This window comes from Falco peregrinus, chromosome 5 (genome assembly GCF_023634155.1).
Source record: "Falco peregrinus isolate bFalPer1 chromosome 5, bFalPer1.pri, whole genome shotgun sequence".
Classification (NCBI taxonomy): Eukaryota; Metazoa; Chordata; class Aves; order Falconiformes; family Falconidae; genus Falco; species Falco peregrinus.
This window is the reverse complement of record NC_073725.1, coordinates 95,014,147-95,040,734: the sequence shown is the minus strand read 5'-3', so window position 1 is coordinate 95,040,734 and position 26,588 is coordinate 95,014,147. Positions and strand designations below refer to the sequence as shown.

General features: G+C 39.4%; 1 long non-coding RNA gene across 5 annotated transcripts in view; it reads left to right on the top strand.

The window, feature by feature from the left end:
• The window catches only part of LOC114011180 (uncharacterized), a 209,866-nt gene that overhangs the window by 8,215 nt on the left and 175,063 nt on the right, over nt 1-26,588 (top strand). For all 5 annotated transcript variants that reach the window (XR_008747500.1, XR_008747501.1, XR_008747498.1 and 2 more), the window contains exon 2: nt 183-264. This is a non-coding gene — a long non-coding RNA (uncharacterized LOC114011180). The remainder of the gene's footprint in view (nt 1-182; nt 265-26,588) is intronic.

The window sequence follows — 26,588 nt, the reverse complement described above, 5'->3', positions numbered from 1 at the left end:
TCTGAAAAATTAGCATTAGCTGTATTGTTATCATCACTTTGCTATATTTTAATTAAAAGCAAAACAAGGACTGTTGTCAAAGACAGTCTTTGATCTTAGCTTTTTCAATGAGGTCTAATAATATAAAGGACAAGTCACCAAGAGCATGAAGGTGACTGGTTTTTATTTGTTTGGGTTTTTAGGAGAACTTACTAATGAGGCTGCAGCTTCTGATTTTGGAGAAGAGAAGATGGTTTAGAGCAGAGGACCAGCGTGGAAATCCAAGTAAGTCAAGTTTGAAATGAGGACCACGCTCCATATTCAGCATATGGCTAGTTTTCTCTCTCCAGGGCATATGTCTGTGAGTAGGATTGGCTGCTTTGGTAGAGAGGGGGATGGAGATGGGGATGGACGTTTCTGTCCTAGGAAATGCTGTGGGTATCATAAAGAAAAGAGAAGGAAACAAACGGAGGCTCCAGAGGGAGCGGGTGGCATCCTCTAGGAGATGAGGAGACCTCTGTGGAGAGCAATGTGGGTCCCGTGTGGGAGCTGTGATGTGTTTGTGTCCTCAGAGAGCTGTATTTGTATCTGGGTTAAGTGGTGTTGGGGACACCTACAAGGTCACAAATTCCGCTATTTATGGTCACTGTTTCTCACTTGCTTTTCATACTTTTACTAGTTAGTGTCCTTCACAGTTTGTTCCAAACCCTAGCATATAGATAAAGGAGTAGAGACATTTGCAGGGCCTGAAGTAGGGTAAGATAACTAACAGCTAGCGACAGCCTCGCCAGACACGTGTCAGAAGCAGAGCTGAGGTTCATGCACTAAGCATGCTGGTCTGCCACTGCGTGGCTCCTTTGGACCAAGCCTTCCTCCAGGAAAAGAGCTGGGGGGGTGGGGTGTGCAGGAATCTTTAAAGTTATATCCCTGACTTTTCCAAAAAATATGTTGACATGGCTAGCTCCAGAATTAATCAAGTTGCACCACTTTTATACTTCAGTGAAATTTGCTGTTGATATTACAATGGCAATAAAATTGTGAAAATGGTTTGAATAGCAGTTCCACAGGTATTGCTTCTCTTCTCCCTTCTCTTTCACTGCATCTCATGTTTTTCACCGTGTAGCTAAACCTAGGAGGCTGAAAGCTCAGTAATTAATTTAGGATCAAGGCTTTCTCCCAAACTGCAAAGCTGAGAATCCTGCTAAACATCAGGAGAAGATCTGACTAGTAACTAATACGGAGTGTTTTATTATTGGTAACAAATCCCTTTCTGTAGCTGTTTGCTCCTGCAGGCTATTTTAGGAAGATTATTGTTTTCAATATGATGGCTTACACTCTATGTTCATACATTGCTTTCTAACAGTGAAGACATTGTGAGTTTGGTCCCATACCTACTCTACATCTTCTGCTAATTCATATTCCATTAGACAGCATTTATAGAGATTACTACAAGATTTTTCCATGCTCCAGTTAGAATAACTGCTCTGTGTAAAAGGACCTTGTGCCATAAAGTCAGGGAGACTTCACCTAGGGTACTTAAGGCCAATGCAAAAACCTGCTTACCATTTGTGAGCTATGGCTTGTAACTGCACCTAGCATCCTTCATCTTCAAAAATTTGCTGCAAGGACCTTCCTGACACTTCCTACTTAAACAGCTGTATGTTGGGGATGGGAGGTGCTTTTCCTATTCCGTCTGTTTTTTGGTCATAAAACCTGTAGCGAAGAGCAGGCTGGTTGTGTCACCCTGAGATGTGAGGCACTGGTGGCTCCGCACTGTGTTTCTGGCTATATACAGACAGAGTGGATGTGTACTGCTACCGCTCCAAGTAACTCAAGCTCCAAAGCCTGTCCCTTTAGCCCAGTCTCTGAATACTGATTTATTTGGTTCTGAAGGCAGGTATCGCCTAAAGATGTGGGTTTATTCTGCAATAGCTTTATGCCTTCCAATACTTTTTTCATTAGCCACTGTGGAAGTTTACTTTTTTTTCCCCTGCAATGTAAAGAGAAATTCAGTAATGTTGGTAAAGAAAACTGCACTGACTGGTGAAAAATCATGAGAAAAACATTGTATAGATTGTTGTTTTATAGATTATTGAAGCTTGATGAAGTAGGCTCTAGTGACTGATTTAAGTCATTGAATAACAAGACAGAAAGTAATGGAAAAAGCCAAAGGTAACAGCCTTGATGGTAGAGTTAAATGATTTATCTGACTATAGCAATTCTAAAGGCAAAGGTTAGTGTGCTGAACTGCTGTTAGGAATTATTTCAGGAGGTGTGCAAAGCTCTTTCAATTTGCTGAAATTTGTTTAAGTTGTACATTTGCCATTCCCTCAGTATTAGCCTCAGTTATCATATAAAAGTACAGTATTGACCTCTACTGTGTAAAATTAGCACATATGCAGTTATCAGGAATTTATTGAAGGCAAACAGATTGAAATAGGATGGCACCATTTAGACTAATGGCAAAAGTAAAACTAGGTAATAATGGTAAGGTCATAGGTTTATTTTTTTTTATATAGTCAAATACTGTGATTCATACTGCCATATTTTTCCAAACATTTGGAGATCATTCATTCTTGTCTAACAGATCCCAATTACTAAAGTACCTGTGATGCAGCCAACTGTATTACAGTTAGCAGTAGTTTGGTCATATATGCCTAAACCCCATTTTTCTCTTTTTTTGCACTGATGTCTTCCTTACTTTACTTTCCTACATAGCCAGTCGTATGTTTTTTCATACTGCCCGTGTCAGTGCTCTCCCTGATGCTCTTCTTTTGTTTCTTCTTTCACTTCTCCACTCATTTCCTTGTCCTGTCCTTATTTTCTCATCTCACATTGCCTACCAGTGTGACTACCATTCTGTGTCTTTCCAACTCACAGCATCTGGTTTTACTTGGCTGTCCTTGGCAGGCCTTTTATATTGCTCAAGGGGCTGGCTTCTTACTGGAATATACACCCTTCTGGGGCCTTGGCTGGTAAATGTTAATGCTCAAACTGTGTCTGCACGCTGTTGGTGGCGTTTTGCAGAATTTGGTCTCTAGAGTCAAGTCTGTCATGATGACAAAGACTATGTCTATTCTCAAACACTGAGGTTTCTGCACAGGAGGGCAACGTTGAAGTGACGCGGAAAAAGTAGAGCAGAGGAGGCTGCAAGATATGGTCGACATACCTTTAAAAGTTGTGAACCTATGGAGAAAACTTCAAAAGAGTAAAGTGGAGAGGTGTGGAGGCTGTGTTGTGCAGTGTTAGGGAAGCTGCTGTGTTGGGGGAAGCTGCTTCTCCTCTTTGGAAAGACTGTCCCACATGGGGCAGGACACGGCGAGAGGGGTGTTTAATCCTACTTAAAATTGTGAAGAAGAAATATATCTCAAGTGATAAGATCTGAGGAGAGAACTACAACTCTAGTGAACATAGATTGCTTAAATGCCACTCGGTTCTGCACAACAGAATGCCAGCTGTTTTCATTAAAACAGTGCATGCATTCTTGAAAATCCACAAAAGCTGATTTAAGTTAATGATAGGCCAAGAGGGAGGAAGGTAGGAGACTGGCAGATTTCTTGAAACAAGTAGACACATTGATGCCTCTCTCATCTGCTGCTGGAAGCTAGCAACTTGGTGGGAGTAGTAGTGAAGGGAACTGATTATAGAAACAACACGCAGCTTAGCCTTGTGCTTTCCTAGGAAGAAATCCTATTGCACACAGTCGATTTCTACTTTAGCATTGATTTATCTGGGGGATAAATTAACTTCTTTCATTACTATTTGTTGTTGATTTTTTTCATATGGCTCTACTACTTGACTGTTATTTTCCCATAACTTTTTCCCAGCATGCTTTCAGAAATATCAGAAAATGCTCACAAACACTCCAGGAAAGTGCCAACTAAATATTCCACAAAGTACTTGCAGATCTTGTGCAATGTTTCCCCTGGTCTTTCCCAGCTGTTTTTTAGCATTGATCTAATATTTCCCCCATAAGCAGTTAGCATTTTTGTGACATTAAACAGAGCGGGGAGGTTGTGTTTCCACATATGAATAAAGTGACTGCTCTGATTTTTCAGAAGAAAATAAGTGTTTGATGGTGTTCTTCACCAAAAATTGCTGCTCCTGAGTGTTTCTTAAGGATTTTGTTTCTTATGGCCTTTTGGGGTTGTCTGTGGCTTCTCCAAAGGAAATAAGGTACTTCTAGTATTACAGTTCAGACTACTCAACATACATAGCATGTGACACTTTGGTTTTTCTGCTGGCATCGATAGGCTTTGGATCGGGCTCTTAATAGTCTACATAATATTTCGATTACCTGAAGTGTTTTTTTGATACACCTGTGTGCTAAGTAAGAGATATCTATGGCAGCTGTCTGCAGCATGAGGAATTTAGATTGTATAGATGTACAGTCACACAAATCTTACCTGTCTCATGAAACCGTTTGCATTCACTTCACCAACAGTTCTTTCCTCTTTTCTTCCCTATAAATCGTTTCTAAACAACACGGCCCAGAGAAAGGCTGGTGAAGCCTAATAAGCACAAGTTTTATGCTGGTTTTTTTAATGCTAATTGTTTCATTATGGGTCCTATCCAGAATTGTAGCATTGCAGTCATGGAGGTCATCGCCTGTTTATTTGAAACCTGTGACTTTGGGAAGCACAAAAACCATTATGCAGAATCAGGCCTCTAATTAGACTGATAAAATCTCAATAATGCATAGTGGCTTTAGCAGGCTAGGCAAAACCTGTGGTGCTATTTGCAAAGCTTGTCATCTTTTGAAGGCAAAAAACATTTCTGGAAAGTATTGCAGGCTCTTGAAATCCATTTCCCTGTGAACATAATTAGTAGAAATCAACTTGCACCATTTTCATAGAGCAAGTGGATGTCATAAAAATGTTCTGGGTAGATCTCAATATGGTCTTGACGCAACACTGAAAGGAACTGTTTCTTACCAGATATAATGAGCTCTTCCTGCTAGAATACTCCTACTTCACTCAAAAATGTCACTCAGAATTGATCTACGCAGATGTGAAACTAGACGAAGTCATCCATGGACAGTACGTTCAGCACTGGTTTCTACTGACCAGCCACTTTTCATAAAACATTTTAACTACAAGAGTTAAAAGTCATCACATTATTTCATATATTTAATACATAGCTCATTAGGAACATTGTATTCCACCAGTAATTTCTACATTAGATTTACATTATTAAGCTCTGTGTTAGATTTCTAGGCAAATATATATTAGTACGTCACACCGTGCAGTAGAAGTTTCTCTACGCATACCCAATTGAAATTCATTCATGATTTCCAAAGGCCTGGATAAGTGCTCAGTGTCAGACAACTGTGCTCAAGCAGTCATTTACACCAAAATTAGCGGGTTTCCCTTCAGACAACTAGTGAACTATTTTCTAGCTCATTTTCAACAATTCTGAGGTGGGGGAGGGGAGAAGGGAGATCTGATGCATTGATGCTTATTGCAGGTTTTTGATGGAAATGCATATAAATACAGTAATATGTTCTTGCTCTTGCAATACAGAAGGCACATTTTAGGTTTCACGAGTATTTTAAATGATGAAGATATAAACAGAGGACATTTTATTGACTGACCAAGATTTAGCAAATAAAAACTCTTGTACTTTTGCTGGTGTTACTGGAAAGCAGCTGCTGCTCTTGACCCTCTTTCATGGTACTTCCACTGCTGTTGCTTTTGACTGTAGCCAAGTTATCATGTTTATGGGTATTCAGAGGAGTATTATGTGAACTTGAGCTGACATTAGGGCTGAGTCATACAGGCATAAATACATTGATGTTGTTGCTTATCCAGATGTCTGCTAGCTGTTTCTGAGGAGAAACCTCTACTACCTCTTTATCAGTCAAAACATCCAGATGATGGATGTTTTGTAAATCCAAATTATGTTTTAGTAAGAATCTTGTCGTACTCTAAGACATGTATTGTGAAAGTGCTTTCATAACCATTTAGAGTATTTCTTTTACCTGGGAACCCACTGATAAAATCAAGCTCCTGGGCAGACTTGATTGTTGCCTCTGGGTTTGTCGTGTCACTGGTTCAGGTAGGGTGCTTGATTTGCTGCATTTAACTTTGCTTCCAGCCACCAATATATCTGCTTTATCTGTCCTGAAAATAAGACCCTCTTCACTAGCAGAGTTACATGATTTGTGAAAAGGTTTCCCTTGCAAAAGGTTAACAAACGAGTACTTGATTCATTCAACAGCATAGATGTCTGCTTAGAAGATGAGTCAGCTTCAGTCTATGCAGCATATATGGTATTGCACTTCTGCTGGAGAAAAATCAAGGCAAATAAGGCAGCCTTTGTTCCTATAACCTTGAGTTGCGAGATTTTTCTTGAGTCATTTTTAGGATGAAAAAAATATTGCATTGGAAGACACATCACTGGCCCAGAACACAACAAAAGACGTCATTACAGGAATTTCTTTTCAGCTACACGTCCTTCTACAACTGACAGTCCTATTCAGAGTTATAACAGAAGGATGTCTGAAATTTTAAGATATAACTATTAGTTCTATATTTCATCTGAAAATATTTCATATTCTAAGAAATTCAAAATAATGGAAAATACAGAAAAAGGCATAATTATTGTTATCTGTTTTTAAAATGATCAGATGTTGGGTGTTAGCCCTCAGATTTCAACTGCAATGCCAAGCTTTTATCTAGAAAGCAGGTTTTCGTGCAAGGTGATTGAAATGACTTCTAGAATCGTATGGCAGTTGAGTGGAACAGCTCAGTTAAGCCCCAGGTTGCTCACATGTAGCCTTGTACTTTCAGCCATTTATCAACGTTACACCTAACCTTATTGAGAAAATGTAGACCTAGTAAACAAAACCCATTAAAGGCAGAAATGGTAGTGTAGACAGCACTTGTCTTGTTATCTTCTGCAACCTACACTTGGAAACACCCAGTTTCAGGGACTAGCACTAAAACCTGCCATTGCTATTTTCAGCAACAGTAGCATGAGTGGAAAATGGATGTTGAGTTAATCTCTTATTCCTTAGGCGCATCCTGTATCTCTAGAACAGGCCTTTGTGGTCATTCTGGGTAACTGTGATACATATACATGTTTCTGTACTAGTAAGATTATGTGTATAGAAGTTTGAAGAAAAGTTCATACTATGAAAGTTTTATGCTTGTAGAACAAGAACATATAAGAGAAAGGCAGAGAAAACAGTTAATAAATAGAGACTTAAATATTACAAACTATTGTAACTATAATGCAGTAATTAAATAAAATGAGGTCAGGATGGAATCCCTGGCTGTAAGTAGTGTATGTGGATTCATACAAAATCCTTATGAAGAAGAATTACTCTTGACTTTAAAAATGACTCACAAATTTATGCTGTGTTTTTGCAGTCTTTTTTATTTTTTTTTAGTGATTTGCTTATTTGTTTTCAGTACTGATTAATTAGAGAGGAACCATAATAAGACAGGCTTCAAGGCTCAACCTTTTGAGTTCCTTAGATCAGTCTGGAGAGACCATTGCTCCAAAGAAAACTAGCTGTATAAATATACCATTGCACAAATGTTTGAGAGATGCTATTGGACTGGAACAATATCCCAGACATTACTTCTAAGATTTATTGTCTAGGAATCTGAACAATATTCTGCAGAATCTCTATTATCAGTGTCAGGCCACGATCCGCTTTACTTTAATTGGCTGGCAACATATGCTGCAGCATGTTATTCTTGCTATCTACTTAATCCTAGCAAGAATAAACCAGTCTCTGGAAACAGCAGTCTTACGAAAGAAAACATCAGACTTTATATAAACCAGACTTAGGGTTCATAGAGAGGGGCACCCTTGTTCTCGCTAGACTAAGTAGTTGTTGCATGAGTAACCTGTGCTGGCACATGGAGCACCTTTGTTGTCTTTGTTCCGTGATGATCTGCAATGAGACGTCAGAGTTCATTTGTCTCCTGCTATGCACAAGGCAAGGAAAGAAGCACCTTTTTGTGCTACTGACAATATTTGAATGTCCCTGGGCTTTAAGAAGCACAATGTATTCTGCAGCAGTCACTGTGCATTTCTTGCTCAAGGTTGATTTACTCCAGTGTAGTTTGCTCTTTGCGTGTTTTGACTTTTTAATTTAGTCATTGTGAACATACAGCTGAGAAAAAGATCCAGGTTGCAGATGACTTTGGGATGCCTAAATAAAAAGACAGACTGTTCTGTACTGCCACAGGGCGATGGCAACTATGTGAGTTCACAGTTAGTTTTCACATTTCACATAAACGAGTTTACATTTAGATCCTTCCTTAGGGAGCTTTTTGGCATCCTTGTGTAAACAAGGCCTTCCGTGCCCAGAATAGGCTCCTATCCCAGCCTCAGCAGGCATCTTACAAAATCCACAGAAGTCTGAACCCTCCATGTGAAGAACCTACATCCCTATATAGCTCTGCTTTCCTTGCCTGCAGCACTACAGCTTTACTGTCATGCTGCTGCCACACCTGAAAAGTTTCAGTGCCAGGACTTCTCGAAAAGTGGTTGAGGAGTCCCTGCTACTCCTAGGAAGACTCCCATCTGGAAATACCTTCAGGGTGGTGGAGAGCTGGCTGCAGAACACTGCAGATCCTGCTGTCTTGTTAGCGGCAGGTGGTAGGAATGGGGCTTGGTGTACTGCAGCACAGCCCCGTCCCCTGCCGTGGCTTTGGAAATGAGCTGTGTGGGGCTACTTGCCCTTGCAGGTAGCAGGTAGCCATATCTTTTCACTGAATACATTGGAAACCAGATGATGACTGATGATGGATCAGAGTTCCTCTAACTAGTTAAGCAATGCAGTTACTTAATTATTAACTGGCTAGACTTGCCCTGAGGAAAAAACTGTATGACTGATTTTTTTTTTTAATGGAAAAAGTACAGTTGCCAGGAAACAATAGCATTATTTGTTGGGGGTTACCCTTAACTGATGCATTTCAGGTGTATTGAAAAACAGGAGGCAGGTAGGAGGGTAAAGAAAAGTAAGTTAGAACAGTTCACAGTGTACAAATTACATTATTTCAGAATCAGCGCAGAAGTCTGCAAGTGGTTAGTCCTGTGTAATGCTTGCCTCCAAAGGCTGAAGGAACCATTCTAATCATGTGCAATTTCAGGGCTTTTGGCATAAGGCCGAAGCAGGGCAGGACTTTGTATATTATGTCTTGTTCTTAATACTAGTCAAATAAGAATTTTCTGTGACAACTGCAGCATATTTTCATTTGGACCCAGAAACCCTGTTGTTCATGCAACTGGATAGCAAGCCATGATAGACACCTCCTAAATAATTCTGTAGAAACTCATTAAAGCTCTTCCAAGAAATAATTTTCAAGTGGACTTGCTTGTGGCTGCTAATGAATTCACCAGTGGCACTGAGGTGATTGTAGTGCTGTTCAGGTCCTTCTTTTGTCAAAGGAAACAAATGTGTTGTCATTTATCAAAGGTAACGGTCCACCTAATTGCAACTTCTGAGTGCACTTAGGGAAGCATCCTGTGATTTGCAAAACACTTAGAAACCATGTGTGTTCTGGTTATCTTACCCGGTGGTGATATATAAGTTTTGTTTAAATACACATATATTGCTTCCTGGACTGTTTGTGGTGTGGTAGGGAGTTATTTATAATTGCGTTAAATGTTGTATCATTGTCCAAATAAGCAATTAATTTGGAGTGACAAGGTTATGTTCCATCTATTATTAGACCTACCAATTTAGTTAGAACACGAAGTTTTCTGGTGCTCAAGACATTTTTTAAAAAGATTTTGTGGGATTCTTGAGGAGTTCTTCAGTAACACAAATAATGAATTATTTGCTCCTAATTTGTATATTCTTTTGCAGTATCATTTAATCTACTGAACATGATTACATCCTCCAGACCTTGCTCCTCTTCTGTTCTTGGAAACTTTGCAATTTGAACTCACAAACCTTCACCTGAGAATTACAAAACCTCACATTACATATCTTATTCATTGCAGAATTTTAAAGGAATCCTACTTGCCATATTTTTGTAATGTTTAAATGTGATTTGTGGTAAAATTCTTCAGAGCTTAATCGAAAGAGTTTTAAACTGGGTGGAGAGAGGATCTGGGGATTTAACTTTAAATATATCATGGAAGTTGCTTTACTTATAAGAAAGACAGAAAATTGTGGTTGGACATGAGCCTGATCTTTCAAACAACAGTGCCTTCAGCTGACTCTGGTAACAAGTTTCTCAGCTGGTGTTTACTGGCTGTGATGATTAGAGATAGCATAAAAAATAAATTTGATTTTCCAGTCATTTTTTGAATTCCCTATCTGATGCTTAAAAATTTGTCTTGGAATCACTTTTTTTTTTTTTTTTTTAAATCTTCTCAAGTCTTTCTCACTAATTTGAAACTTTTTTGGACTCAGAGTTACTCTGAAGGTGTCTGGGATAACACAGGTTCATGCTTATGGGTTAAACCCAAAGGTGAACCTGATTAATTTGAAAAATTGATTAGTTTGCGGAAGACATCCCTCTCCCCTATATGAAACAGCGTTTCAACCAAAATCAAGTTGCACTTTCATTTGGGGGAGAAAAATAAAGTTTCAGTAATGTAATTATTGAAATAAAATATTTAGATATTTAAAAATGAAATTTTAGGACAAAATTGCTTGGTTTTGTGAGAAATTCTTTTAGCAGTTCAAGATTTTTTAAAAATAAAACGTGAAACATAACATCTGAATCCCAAACATATTTTTATGATTTTTTTTTCTCTGAAAACACTGACATTTTGTTATTTAACTCTGTAAGTAGAAAAAGACCAGAAACTGTCAAGCAGCCCAGAAATGGAAAAGTCAGTGTCCTGCAAATCTCAGGGTTCCCTGGAGGAATTCTGTTCCTTGTCTGCTGGTGGAAGTCTCTGGCTACTTCTCTGAAATCATGACACTAGACAGCAGTGGAACAGAAAAGAATGGTCACGTTCTGGTTTCCCTTCAGGGTATCCAAGAAAACAATTTATACCCACTGCTGTGTCAGAAGGGGAACAGCCACAAAGGTCACATTCACTTGCGAGGATTCAGTAATGATGAGGTCTGCATGTGATTGTGTTCTGGATATTTAGAAACAATTAAGTGTATTATTTTCTCTAGTTTCACAATCTACCTTTAGATAAAGTCATAGCAAGGCTATATCCACAGATCCATCTCACCATGTAGTTTATCTTAAAAGGAGGCAGTTAAATGGTTGAGTAAAAATCAATTTTCTGTTAAGTGCACCCTGGTTATATTAAAGTGGACAAAGTAATTATGCTCAGAAATTTTCCCTTTGAAAAACCCATGCAATAGGTAAATATGGAGATAGATTGTACAGTTGCAATGAACGTGATATGTTGCATGGAAGTTTATTATATTTTCTGTTGGCTATGTGACACTTTGCCACATTAAAATATTCTTGTGGCTGTTTTTTTTTTTTTTTTCCTTTTTTAAACTGAGACAAATATATATGCCATACTGCTGTGACCACTCAAATCACAGAAAATTGCCATCCATTTCCCAAGCCATTAATACTAGAAAAAAGCTAGAATTGCAGGGATATTTAAGGACATTGCTTTTAACAATAGTAAGACCCTGAATGGAATTGATCTGCTGCAGTAACTCACTAAACTCTTGGAGAACTCTCCTCATATCAGAAAATCAAACATACATGGACACAGATGTGTGCAAAACCATGTAGTCAGGATAGTTTGCATCCTGGTATTTAATGTACCAGTAAACCAGTGATTATGTATGTTCTGCTGATTTCCTCTTGAGCTATGTCTAATACTGTAAGCCTAACTGAGATCTGAGAAATGTAGCAGTAATTTCAAAAAGCTTCCAATTTTATCCTTCTTTGTTGCTTGGTAACAATAGTTTTAGCCAAAATAAAACTTGAAAATGAAAGTAAATTATTTTTTTATTTAACAGAAAATAAAAAAACTTCAGACTAGAAATAATCCAAACTTCTTTGCATGACGTCATCAGTTTCCCCCAAATGCTGTAGGGGAAAAACTCCATCCCTGGCTTATTCCAGTGGAAAATGTTTGCGGAGTTTGCATGGGACATAAATTAAAACAGGAGAAAGTCATAGGGAAGCTGACAGCAATTCAGTCTGTTTTAAAGAAAACAAAGTGAAAGTCAGTGGGAGCCTGGCTGCCCTGGAATGCCTGCCCCAGTTGTGAACTGTGAAATCCAGATGGTTTTCCTCCTTGAACAGGGAGCGCTGGCGCAGCCTGGCCAGGCCACAGCTCGCCAGCACTTATACCTGCGTCCCCACCCAGACCCTGCTAGAGGGTGGCTCTGACCCATATCCGTACTGCTGGGCCGCTACAGATGCGGTGCTGGCTGTGCCTGCAGCCCCGGCGCTTTCAGCAGCACGTAGGAGTTGTGGTGCCCAGCTCGGCTGGCAGGGAGGAGGAGGAAGAGGGAGGAGGAGGAGGAGGAGGTGTGATGCTGCAGCTGTGCTTTGGCCCGTGAGGACAGCACATTACAGTGTGTGCCCCAGAAACTGTGTTTTACATGTAAAAGTAGCTGCACTGAACTATTCCAGATATTTAATAGATGGAAATGTCCTGGGCTCTGCAGAAGACTATTTCTATTCGGTAGCAATATAAGCTTTCCTATGTTGCCAGGATGATTCAGCTTACTTGGACATAACATCTAAAAGGAGATGATTCAGACTTCTTCAGGATCAGTAACTGGATTATAATTATATTGTTTACTTTGGTCCATGCTAAGCCAGCATCACTCCAAGCGCAGAATCTCCTTGTTAGAATCACTGACTTCAAAGGATGGATGGGCAGGTTCTGCCCAGAGCGTGGGCAGAGTGACCAGAGCGTGCTGCACATACGAATTTCTTGATCCTTAGTGGAAAACTACACTTCTCTTCTAATTGGGAAATAAATATATCACTGTTTTCAGACACGCGTTAAATCCAAGTGTATGTCCTCTTTGCTGATGGGGAGTGGGAGAAAAGAAAGTAGCTTCCTAATTTTGGAGCCCTCTAAAACGTTAATGGTGCTGATAACTGGAGGGTAAAGAACATGCTTGGAAGACTCGCTGCCTTCTGCAGTTGCCATGGACCTTGCAAGTACTGCAAGGTCACATGTGATGCTGGAGATTTTCCAGTGTTTTTTCTGAGGTGTTGATGTTAATCTGCTTTCAAGGGCAAGGTGACATGTTTAATGATAATGGAAATGTCTAATAGTAGTGCTTTTGCCAGCTCTCTCTTGCATGCTTTCTAACCCATTCATCAAGATTAACTAGAATTTATTATATTCAGCTTCCTTTCGAGCGGTGTCGTTAGAGGCATATAAACATTTGTAAGATTTATTCATTCACCTCAAGGAACCTGGAAAGGTGTGCAAGCTCAAGGATTGCACACATAACTTGATTCAGGATGGGATGAAGGCTTCAGCATATCAGAAACCTTGCTTAATGAAGAATAAATATCCGCCCAGAGTACCATTCTGCCTAACATCAGCCTCCCTCTAAGGCAGATGCTATCTGGTCCAGATATAGCTGTGTTTGTACAACTGCTTTTAAATCAAATTTGGTTGCCACCAGGATGCTTAGAATACCCTCAGTGCTGCTAGCACAACATCTTTAACTTCTCTGTGATGAATCTCTTCTCAAAACTTAATCCACTGTCTCCCTGACCTGACTAGCTTTCGCCCCAGGAGCAGATGCAGAATCCCGGAAGCATCTCTGGTTCATTTTGGTAGTGAACATATACCAGAACTGATGCTTCTGTAATTGTTAGACTTATGATATACAGTGTGCTACAAAGATGATTTGCACATGCTCGATAAATCCATCAGTATCGGTTTACCCACGCATGCATCACAGCCTGGCAGTCCCAGCGGCACTGCACTCGTTACAGGTGCACGTTAGAGTCGATCCATATGTGGTCAGACAGGGCTGCCTGACATCTGGAAGTGCCAGACAAATTTACAAAATCCTCCATTTTTTTTCCCCAGTGACATTTGTGGGTGGGAAGGTGAGATGTTGCCTCATTCATTCATACGTACCTACTCTTGTAAGTAACCTAAGGAGGCAGATGTGTTAGAATGAGACAGATTTTAGCTACAATTTCTGAAGTATTTCAGAAAGGGAAATTCCTTTGAAGGGAATTAAGGAAATGGAGTATTAGGAGCTGCTTCCTTTGTTTCCAAAACTGTAGAGGACTGAAGTTAATACAAGATGCTTGCATTAAGTGTAGTGACTTCTTAGGTCTGTTAAGGAACTCTGCAAAGAAAATGTGGGGAACTCATGGAGTGCTTAATGTCTGCATGATTGATTGGAACATTCTGCCGTAACATTCATGTTCTACAAACCAGATCTTGGCATTGGGAAAATTAGTCAGGCCCTTAGTGATGCTATTGATATTCTTGAGTTTGAAAATCCACGTACCTGAGGAAAATTTTGGAAAACATAAACAGTGTCTGCATTAAGACCTCAAGGAGGTTGCCTGGAGCCCATATGTAAATTATTAAATACTACATGTAATGGAACCCAATATTCTTGGAACACGAAGGAGCAGCTAAATGGAAACTTTGGCTATTACCATATTCATGTTTCATGCTAAAATATTTTCAAGATCAAAGTTCTGTTATTAAAACAATGGGCATAAAAATAACAAAATTACTTTTTGTAAAACAAACAGATTCTTTGTATCTGAGAGGCTTTTCACAGAAATCTTTATTTTGAAATGGTAATATGTTACAGATTTCTTTGCTGTACTACTTTGATTCATTCATTAAAATATTTTTAATTTTGGCATGTTGAAAAGTTCTAAATAAAAGCATTTTAGTTACATAAATACAGACTCTGTGGACTCAACAGTAATATAGTACGTTTGGAAAACTGTCATTTATTCTGAAAATATACAAAGACCAAACCACAGACAGAATTTTCTGTACATTGTAAACATTCTCACAGTATGGGTATAAATATCCCTTTTTTTGATTCATTGCATGCCAGGTCTTCAAGTAAAGAGATAGAACAAGAAGCTAACGAAAAGGGATTATAAATTTACCGGGATGCTTAAAGACACTGAAAGCCAAACAAGAAAAGAGCTTACAAAGTTTTAAGACACTGTATGCAGACAGGACCGTAAAATTATAATAACAGTACTAGATAATTTAATCTCATATTTAGATCACTTTCATCTGCCAAGATCCCCACAAGCTGCGGTGTATTTAAGAAGTTGATGTGGTGGTTTTGTGCAGAGATCACTGTGTCTGGTGGGTCCTGGGCAGGGCTGGGCGACTGTTTGGTCTCAGCTGGAAGCTTAAGAGCAGTTTATCCAGGTCAGCAAAGAGCCTTCTCCAATACGGGTGCATGGGGTGTGTGCATTTTCAGCATGAAATGTTTCAAGAACGGGTTACCAGTTCTTCTCGTTACTTCCATAGCAAAAGTTTCCCCCTCCCTCCTTTCAAACTTTTTGCTGCACCGGTTTCTTTCTCTGCTTCATGGACTGTTGCGTCCAATATCCTTCCTCCACAGTGCCAAGTGTCACTGGCCTCTACAGAGAAGGAAACCCACCAGCTGGCAATGATACCATGTGTTTCTGGGGCAGAAGATTTCCTAACTTTGATTGTGCAGCACATACCAGAAAGCAGGAGCATTTATAACATGATTACATTAAGCCTATCTAATGTAGCGGCAGATGGTCTCATTGTTTAGACCTATATCCAGTTGCTGATTTGCAAAAAATAGTGTTAATATCTCTAATTCTGCTCTATTTTGCAAGCAAAGAGCTTGGTGTTTGGTGTCCAGAAGTACTTCATTTTGTTGGTCAAGGGTTAACAAGCGTATGTAGATTCCTCCTCCTATGAACCAAACCCTTTTTTAAGGAGAGGGTGGAGATTTGGGCAACTGTCCTTTCCCCTGGAAGCAGCAGGGTCTGGCAGGGCCAGCAAGGGGAAGGAGAGGGAGGAAGGTCCTTGGGCCGTGGGGAGGGGGCAGCTGAGGGTCCAGGCTCCCTGCAGGGCTGCCAGACAGCAGAGCTGAAAAATGCTTCATTTTACATGTAAATGTATGTAAATTTTGGTGGTAAGTAAATTTAGACTTCAGAAACTAATGATTTTGGTGCCTTTTTTCCTTTTAAAAATGCATTTTCATTGTCTTTTAAATATGCGTTTTAAAAGGCACTGGTTTATGCCTGGCAGAGTAAATCCTGAAGCCTTTCTCAAGCTGAACTCCTCTGAAGAGGCTTGTTCGCTCTTCTCCTGGCAGAGCTCCCAATGTCTTCATAGCAGTTTTATCTGAGTAAAGCCCTGTGTATTTGCATGACACTGAAGAGCTAAAATTATCTCTAAATGGAGCAAAAAACCTGCCAATATGTATTGTTCTAAGAAAGATTGCTCTTTGGTTGTCCCAGAGGGGACGTATTGTAAATATGATTTAAACATGTCTCTGCTACTACTGTCTGATCTTATCATCAGATGTTGCTGTGGAATTTGTCTACGCAGACCCTGGAAAGGAAAAACAGATTGAGAACATTAGCTTACGCTGTGAGAAAATATCTCCAACTTTCTTTGTCTTGCACAAAAAACCAACAAAACCAACCAGACCCGCATCAGAAATATGCTATAAAAAGATAAACAAACATTAAAATGCCATCTATCTACTTTTATCACTCTGGACTTAAAACGTAAGTGCTGCTTATTGATTCTTTGATGTCAGGAAAGTGACATTTTTCTCCGGTCCTGTCTGACTGTTGTGATGAACTTCAGGTTTTCATCTGTCTTCCTGACACTAACAGTACAACATGCCTCTGAGCGGAATCACTGCCTGGAATCTGATTACAATAGAGAAAAAGCAAGCACTTTTCAGGGTTCTTTATGTTAAAAATGTTGTATTGGTCCAATAAATCATTAGCCGTCTCACAGACTAGTCTAGAGAGAGGCTGACTTTTTGTCAGTAGAATTTCTTTTTTCAGTATAAGCCAGCAGCACATCACACTGTATGTTATTATTAGGTTTTTTTGTGGAGGATCTCAGTAATACAGCACTGGGAAATGAAGATGAGAAGGCATATACATGTCTGAAGTTGAATGTAGTTTAAGAACTGGGGTATGTTGTCAGGCAGAGGTCACAATTAGTTTTGCAGAGCCAAATATTTTTACATTTCTTTATTTTCTAAGCACTGAAACATGAAGTAGTCCTGGACAGTGCTGTGTATTGAGAATAATATTTGTGGTTTAAAGTTGTTTTAAATGAATCTTGGAAAGATAGGAAGATGATTAGGTATGAAGGAATATTTACAATAATCTGACAAGATTGCAACACTTCTTCTATTTAATGCATACGTTGGGGTATCTCTTTATAGATACCAAACATATGATTTCATAGGTTAAAGGACAGTTAATACAATTCCTGTGCATCGCAGCAGCACCGAAGGCAGGATGGTGGGAATTCCAGTACGGATGCTGTGGATCTGTTGGTAGGCTTGGAGAGCTGATACGCATCCAGGTCCACTCATGCCTTCAGATGACATGTCCTAGCTGTCTGTCAGCACTAGCACGGGTTTGCCTGTACTCGTCTGCAGTCAAACCTTCTGCTGGAGTGGAGCCATCCTACTGGGGAAGCAAACTGAGATCCCCCCTGAAGGCCAGTTATAATTAAACATCTAATGAGGATAAATTGAGAAAAAATATGACCATTTTTCTGGTTCTTTATGCATGGAAGGATATTTGGTGCATGGCCATATCCATCCACAGCCTGTATTTTGTGCAGCAATCCACAGTGTAGAGAATCTCCTGCTCAAAACATGCCAACCAGGCAAATACTTGGCTTAGAGTATGGACTAGCAACTCATTAAAAAAAAAGAAAAAAGCCAGGGACCCAGGACTTGGCTATATTCCCAGCTTTGCCATGTGCCTGCTAGGTGACCACTGGGATTAAGTGGGTTGGGTCTAAGTATTCTTCAAACTATTTCCTGATTCTAGCACAGACACAACTGAGACAGAAGAATCAGAAACAGATAACCTGCCTTGACTTTCTCATCGGTTATCTGTTTCAAAGATACTAGTTTAGTGAAAAATCTTACTTCTCCATACCATCCTTACTATTTATATGGACAGCCCTAGGGCTGCATAGTCTTAAACAAACCTGATCAGTCAAGTTGTCAACCAACAATAATATTGGAGCATACTGTATACAGAGAACAGGCAGAACTGGAGGCTGCATGAGATCTGCAAGTATGTGGTTAGCGCTTCGCAAGGCAGGCAAGTGGCAAGGTGGTGGGTGCAAGGTGTAGGCTTGAGACAGATGTGGGAATGAACAAAAACACAGGCTGGAGCATGTTTCAGACTTTAGACTTCAAACTGTGAGACAGGAGAGATTACAAGGAGCTTCTGTGACAAGGATTGGAGAATTTAGGAAAATGCTTAGCAGAAGTTGGCATGGTTAGAAAAAAAATAAATTTTACCTACAGGAGCTCTGAGTAAGAATATAATCAAAAATAGATCTGAAGGTACATGACTATGAGAAGAACAATAAATGAATGAATGATAAGTCTTTACAGATTCTATGTAGTCCTTATAGTTTTATAAGAAAATATTTATGGTTGAAGGAGTCTTGCACTTGTGTAAATAGAAGCTTCCATATGGTAAGAATACTCGAAAAGGAGTGAGGCTTGTCTACTTTGTATTATGTCAGCTGCTTTTTTGGCTTCTATAGCTGCTGCTGCTGCACTCTGTAGCTCATCTTTTTTTCTGACTTTATTCAAAGACAAAGGTGGGATGCAGCCAGTACGTTATAAGGAGGAAACTTCTTGGAGTGCTTCCCAAAAGTGCTATTATTTTAAGCAAAATGAGCATGATAAAATATTTGGAAAAAATCTATCATCCTAAAACATTTCACATTTTGGGAATGTGTACATCTGCCTCTCTCCTTTTTTTTCACTGTTTTATTTCAGGTAAATAGCAGAGATCAGTGAAGGCATTGTTATTACCTCCCAGAGAATAATCAAACAAACTAAATGGCATCGGCAAGAAAATATCATATACATATACACATATATATATATAGTGTAAGGGTATTTAAAAATCTGTCTTCCCTAAATTCTGATTTGACAGTATTTTGTTTTGATAAATGTAATTTAAGGAAGAATAAGAATAAACTTATCTAAGTTTATCCCCGGTGAGCGTAGTTTTGAAGTCAGTTACAGTCAGTACCTGTATATACCTACTTTCTTTTAGTCCAATTATTTTGTGTATTTGGAATAGAGATTACGTATAGTATATCTCAGTAAATACCACCAGAAATGTCCTTTCTTTTATCCTTTCTTTTACCCTTATTCCTGTTTTGGAGCAGACTGGAGAATACCAGTATGGAGATGTGTCATTTTGCCTTTTGTTTTTCTGACCATTTGAATTCCAAACAGAACATGACAAGGGCAAACTACACTTTTGAACTCTGACCTCTACTTTAAATTGCATGTGAAGTTTAAATATCTTCCTCTTTGACTGTATCCAAAGAGAGGTTTGTCAGAGACATCTTATAACCTTGTGGCTGCAAGGCTATCCTCTATTAATTAAAAAAAGTTTTCTGAAGAAGTTCTGACTCAGTAGAATAGACAGGGGGCAAATGTGGAGAAGAAAGGCACATTGTTCCAGTAGACAAAGACAGGGTATCAATTTTCATAAATCTGCATTCCCAAGACAACTGTTCAAATCTGGTAAAAGGTCCATTTCTTTGAACTTACATACCAGAAAGCTTTTATTCCTTGCTCCACAGCAGACAAGAGTACAGGTTAACAGTGTCTCATCAGTGTTATGCTTTAGATGATTCAGTGAGAAATTCTTTAGTTTAATGATGGAAGGTACTACCTAGTTCAAGAAAAAAATAAAAAAAGAGAAAGAATGAAAGGGTTAGCTGTGGTGCCAGACAATGTTTAGAAGTTTCAGTTTCTCTAAGTTTTCAAAGCCTAGCTTTTAAGCTTCATGGTTTTAAATTCCTAGATGTTATAATTAAGGATTTAGCATTGCTAAAAAAATGCTTATTTATTCCTGGAGTAGCACATACCAAAATTCTAACCATGAGTGTCCTGCCTAGCTTAACACGTTTTGATTTGGAATTCTGATTGCTATTTTTCTCTTTGAGACTAAATGGTAGTATAAAATGGGTGTTATTTAGCCGCAGTAGAAAACAGATACAGAGTTTGTTATTCCAAAGCTTCTGTTACTCCATACGATGTGAAGCTGTATTTCGCTGCTAACACAAAATGCACACCAGTTTACAAGTTCTCAGCAGCATTGCATTGCAATTATGTGTTTGGCCACTCATGCAGAGTAAGCATATTTCACCAATTATTCTTTGTGATTGTGAAGTATAAACATTTGCCTCAGTATTTTCTCTAATAATTTTAATATGTATTGTGTATTTTTGTTGGAAGACCTTCTAGACATCCTGAGTGAAAAGAGGCCTTAGATACCTACGTTCACATTAGAGAAGCTGTGCGTATTCTAAAATAATTGCAGTCTAAAAAACCTAAACAAAGGGTGGAAAAGTTAATTCCTAGACTGAATGCTTTTTGTCTCATATTATGCTTGTTCTGCACCTTCTTTCTTCTTCTGGATCCTTGGGTGTGGAGATGCTAGGGTGGGGTTTTAGGCAGTGGGATAACTAGTGTGTAGAGGACTATGAAGATAAGAGGTATTACTATTGCTGCAGGAATACACTGTGAAGTCCTAAAGCCCTTATGCTTGTTTACCTTCTAGTTTTCAGGTGGTGGTTTTTTGGGGTTGTTTTGTTTTGTTTGTTTGTTTGTTTGTTTGTTTGTTTTTAATGTTTGCAAGCTTTTTCCCACCACTAGGAGGGCTAGGAGTAACTTTCCTAAAAATGGTGAGTCCTGGCACAATTGCAGCACTTCCATGGCTGGGGCTATAAGATAGAAAATCCATCAGGATCAGAGCTATAATTGAGATCTCTGGAGTTTGCCTGTGTCAGGAGAGAAAAATGCCAGGAGCTATGCTCTGGTTGGTGGCATGAAGAAGCAGGCAGAGCCTAACTAGAAGTTAAAACACTAGGAACTTAATTTGTAAATATCCTGAGTTTGCAGGGAATGCGACCTGTAAAAACAAAACCTGCTGAAATTTAAAAATACAAATTTCTTCCCTCCCTCCTTTTTTCCTCTCTTCTCTTCCCTAACCACTTGCCCCCCTATGAACTCTTTCCTCAGCTATTCAGATGATGGTTCTGCCAAACTGTAATGGTTTCTGTCTTAGGAACCCGAAATAAGCTGATATTACATCACCTTTGGATCTGGTAATAGGTGTGTGCATATAAAAGTGCCCTCTTCTTCTTTAGCTACAGGCAGTTACACCAGGTTAATTGTTTTGTATTTTTTGGACATGTTTAGAATGAAGAAAAAATCATATCCAGCCTCTCTTGAAATGAATGTAAAGGCTTGCCGAGGAAAAAAGCATGCCAACTCATTTTTAACTACTGTGTCTGTTTGTAGGTGAAAAAATAATATATAGGCTCTTTTGATTTAAAGACAACTCGATAAACAGAGTAGCTGATCAGTCTTTACTGTTTTAAACATGAGAAGCTTCTTTGAATTAGTGAAATTTTGACCAATTACATGGTCAGCTAATTAAACCGATGTCCATAAAATTATTTGCTATCAGTAGTAGTTACACGCTGAAAGTGTATTCCTGTCCCACAGTGTTGTTAATTGCAGATGCTCTTTTTTTTCAAGGATTAAAGGGCATATTAGTGTAGTGTAACTAAAATTACACTTCTTGCTGCTTTAACCATTTGTCCTTTGATCCTTGTATCATCACAGACCTTTGCACAGCACTTCAGGGAATCATCTTAATTCTCAGAAATTATTCTTGCTGCTGCTGCTTTTTCATATACATTTTAAACTTTCTTTAATCATAACCTAGCACTGTCTTACAGCCTCTGCTTATCTGAAAAATCTAAAGAAACTTTGAGGGATAAATTTTGTTCTTTATGGTGCAGTCTGTACACTGGTGCCCTATTTTTGCTGTTGCTCCCCTTGGCTTTGGTGAGAACTAAGCTCTTTGAACTCTTGCACAGGATATGCAGCAATCATCAAAACCTAAATAAACTGCCAGTTCAAAAGGATCATAATTTCCTTGGAAAGACTTCAAATTTAAAAAATCAAGAAGACCATAACCCAGGTAATATCCGGATGATAGGAAAGGTCTGGAATATTCCACAGAAAAGAAGAAGCTCCAGATCAGAGGATTTATATTGTCTGACTCAACTGTTCATATGTGGAATTGTTGTAAATGTTCTTCATCAATAGGAAGAGCTGAATTATGGAATTAACTTGTAATGAATTGGAGAAGGGTATGCACTCCCAACTGGAGTATGTAACCTAAGCTACGGTGGCCCTTTAATCTTCAGGTTCATAAAATAAGTAATGTGTTCCTGACTTCACATACTAGGTCATCTGAAAGGCAATGATTATTATGTTTTTCATTAGGAAAGACTGAGGGAGATAAAGACTAAGTGAGATAAAGGAGATTCATAGGCCTTGTAGGCTTTAAACAAACACATAACTGATTTGTTAAGGGAATATCTTTTTCTTTCTGGACAAAGCAATAAAACTGCAGTTAGGGGAAAGGAAGCATTGGTCTAAGAAGTATAAGATGTGTGAAATGGGAAGGTTTCCAGTATAAGAAGGTGGAAGATAAGGGTGTGCATGGTTGCCAATTATTTTAATGTGCTATTGGATTTTATTACGTGTTATGCTATATATAATAGGTACTGATGGGTTATTAAAGTAGCAGGAGGCTTGCTGGCAGATCTGGGTTATATTTATGGTGTGGTTTTCATAGAGAATGCGCTAGATAAGGTGCAGTAAATAACAGATAAATTAGACTGTACGAAAGAAAGGTCATTCGTGTAATTTGTTGCCCAAGGACTTGGTATAAATGGATGGTCAGGGCTGGCATTGCTCAAAAAGCAAAGGGAAAAACTGGGGAGAAGTCAGAGCAAAGGCTTCAGACTGCTCAAGGACTGTAGGACACCCAGTGGTCCAGAACAAAGGATCTTCTAAGTATCACAGCAACTGTTTTGTAGTTAGTGCTCACCATGTTTGGTGAGGATGGTCGGTTCAGGGCTGACACAACTAATTACGGATTTTATCCTTCACCCATACACAAGGTCTTCTGGGCAGAAATCCCAGGCTCTCCGCAAAAAATGGTATTTTTAGCTTTTATCCATTTCTCAGTTAAATCTGAGCACACAGACTGTAGAGTGTGCAGACCTCGCAGGGGAACATGGTGGTAACTCCACGTGTCCTCATGGGCTGGTGTGAGGTTAGCAGGGTCGGGTTTAGTGCACATATTCACTTTCCTATTGCCACTCCCTGCTGCTCCACCTGAGGTTGCCGTTTGGTTCTGTATATAGGAACCACCTGGCAAACAAGATCTCTGGCACCCGCCACTGTCTTCTTGAGGCCAATGCATCATGAATATGTTGAGAGGGCTGGGGAGGGAGCTTTGCTTTAAGACAGAGACAACTGAAATGTGGAAGACTTGTTAGAAAACCTCTTGGGTTTCTAGTACAGCCTTCTCTTCTGGGCCAGAAGTGATTGTAAATACCTGTGTGTGACATCCAAGCCATGTCAGAATGGCAGCTGTCAACAGAGACATAAAATTTGGTTTTAAAGAGACCTGTCTTCTGGAATCCCGCTGAACCCATGCTCAGCACACGTCCTACAAAAGGGTGATTTCAGATCTTAGTCACTCTAATATAAGGGAGGAAAGAACTTGAGGGAGTCAGTTTTTAATTTTCAAAGACAAAAGACAGCCACATGTTTTGGTGTCAAAAATTTGCTTCCAGCTGTTGTTGAAGAAGAGAAACTGAGGCACAATGTGAGTTGAAGCCATGGCAGATGCAGGTGGCTGGCATCTCTCAAGCTGAGCATCCAAATTCAAAGTCCATGGTGATGGCATAGCTCTGATCCCTGAATGCTCAACAGCATAATTGGTTGAGAAAGCAAAGAAATAACTATGGCAGTAAATAGATTTGACAGAGAAAGCTTAGCGTATGGGTAAAAGAAGTGAGAAACTGTGGGGTGGTGTAGAATTGATACAAGGGCCAATTCACAGTTTGGTCATGTGTAGGAGTCCAAAACTGATTGTCAACTCCGTGCAAGTATCTGTCAACAGTGGAGTCCTCTTTGTTCCAGCAGACTGAACCACAGCTAAGGCTGCTGTCAGCATCCTGGGCTGGCTGCAGGAAAGGGTCCGTTCAAATTCCGTGATCTTAACCTGTTTCTATCATTTACATTTGTGGAATTGGGTTATGAGAAATATTTATCACAGAAGATTCAGGTTGCCGTAGTCTCATTATAAAAAGGCTTGATTTACCTACCACAGTTATCAGTATTTGCAAAGTGAAAGAGTTATGAAAATCCATGTATTTTCAAGGGAGGTTTCCTTTGTGTGGTTTTGGAGATACACTTCCCATGTTTACAGAAAACTTAAGTATTAGAAAGTGATTTCGTAATTCCCAAGGAGAACAGCAACATCACGCTTCTGTCCAAGGGGAAATGGATCAAAGGGGTTTTGTTTAGAGAGCAGTTATATTTCTTCACATCACTTCTGGTTGTTGCAGGGCTGTTGTTGCCACATCATCACTCCTAGAAGTACATCAGGCTTGGAATGTCATTAAACTTTGTGTTGTGGCTTGCAAAAATGTATTCTGCTTTCTGCCCTGTGTGCAGGGGAGGGGGATTTTTTTCTGAATCCATTAAAAATGCACTTGAAATGATACAAAGAGGTTTTCAAAATGAAATGTTTGTGCAGAAGTAAAAAGCATACTCAGAGTGGCTTCTTTCTGTCTTAGGTGTTAGAAGCTTTACATTTCCCTGAAATAGGGCAAATCTTACAGCTGTGTGAATTTTATCCTACCTAACTGAGGTACAAACGCTTTCTTTTGCAGAGGTGTTAGAGAAATCCTGAAGGAAATACTAACTGTGTAGCCCTCCTCTTCTGCCCTGGCTCCAGACCATTAGTCACAGGAGTGGTATGCAGCTTGCACAGGGAGTTGGACTGGCTGGATCTGCATAACCACAGTCTTTGGCCTGCCTGTGGCTTTGCTGTCTCGAGTACATACTGGCAGCTTGTGCCAGCCTACTCTGGAGCCAGCCTGGAGTCCCAGCTGCATGATGCGGGAGCCTTCAATTGGTGTGAAGCTTTGCTGGACTCGAGCAGTAGGAAGGCTTTGGATCAGTTTTGCCCTGTGCAATTTGTTCCAAAGACCAAGCTGGTCAAGCAAAAATGCTGCCGAGGCTGCAGGACTGCCTAATGTGCTTGCTCTGTACAGATTTCACAGCAGCAACGTTGGTGGCTTTTGCTTCTTTCTTCTCAAAAAAACCACTTTACAAGACTGCTTCTCCAGTTATGGAGGAATTCTGGCTCATAGGTGAGCTAGAGAGTCTCCTGTTGCTAGAGGAGCTAGAGGCTGCTGTGCTCCACTGGATGCAGATAAACAGCCAAAGCAAAAATAATATTTATGCTGTAAAGGCTGCGAGTAGGTTTAATGGAAGGTGCACACAAGATTCAGATCATGTGAAACAGGATAACCCTTGAAGTCATGCATTGGCCTGAGTTTTGCTGTGAGTGCAGTAAAAGCACATTTTTTGAAATATAGTAGTGATGATTTCTACTTCTATCATCAGTGGAAAAATCTTTTAAAAACTGGACAACAGTATGTTTTGTTTGCTGCTTGTTTCACAAAACCTTAGCCTATTTTGGGAGGCCAATAAAGATTCACTGACGTCAAAATGGAATATTAACTGCAGATGTTTCTGGTTAGCTTATTTATCCCTAACCACTCTTCCTGATTTTTTTTTTTTGAGAGAGATAAGTCTAGACTAGGCAGAGCACATTTCTAAAGTGTGGGTTTTAACTGATCAGTTGTTTATTCAACAGTTTCCAGAATAAGACTATCAATTTTATTTCTTCTACCTAGTATCGTTATTAATTAAATTAGTATGTGGTATTTAGATAAGCCAACAATATTACTGTGCTTGATCCAGAGGAAAAAAAGCCTCTTTCATAACAACAATTAACAGTAACATTATTAGATACAGATGCAATGTGCCACTAGTATGAAAAATCAAACATCTGGAGAAGATGGATGTTCAGGTAAGTGGTACAAAGGAGCGAGCTTTAAGACTTAGATAACGCAACAAGATTAATATATATGAAGAATTTTGTCTCTGTGAGCTATTTTTGGTTCATTCCCTGCCATAACCCCAAATATATTGTACACAGATCAGTTTCTCAGAGGAGGCAAGCTCAGGGTTGGATGTAACAGCAATGTTGCTTCAGATGAGGGCAAGGAAAGCATGTAGCGGCCTGACACTGCTCTGCCACAGGACCCAGACTCTGCAGCAGCCAGCGCTGATAGGAGAAGAAATATTGCTTCATTAGCTCTCATGGTAAATATGCTCTGGATCAGGAGAGCAATAAATATAAATATAGACATTGGTTACTGGAACCAATCTGGTCCACTTGCAGAAGTAAAAGTGCTCAAGATTGCTTCCAATTATGCCACCTTTTTTTTAGGCAACTGGGTACAGTTCTGTCTACGTTTCTTTTCCACCAGAAAATGGATGTTGCTTC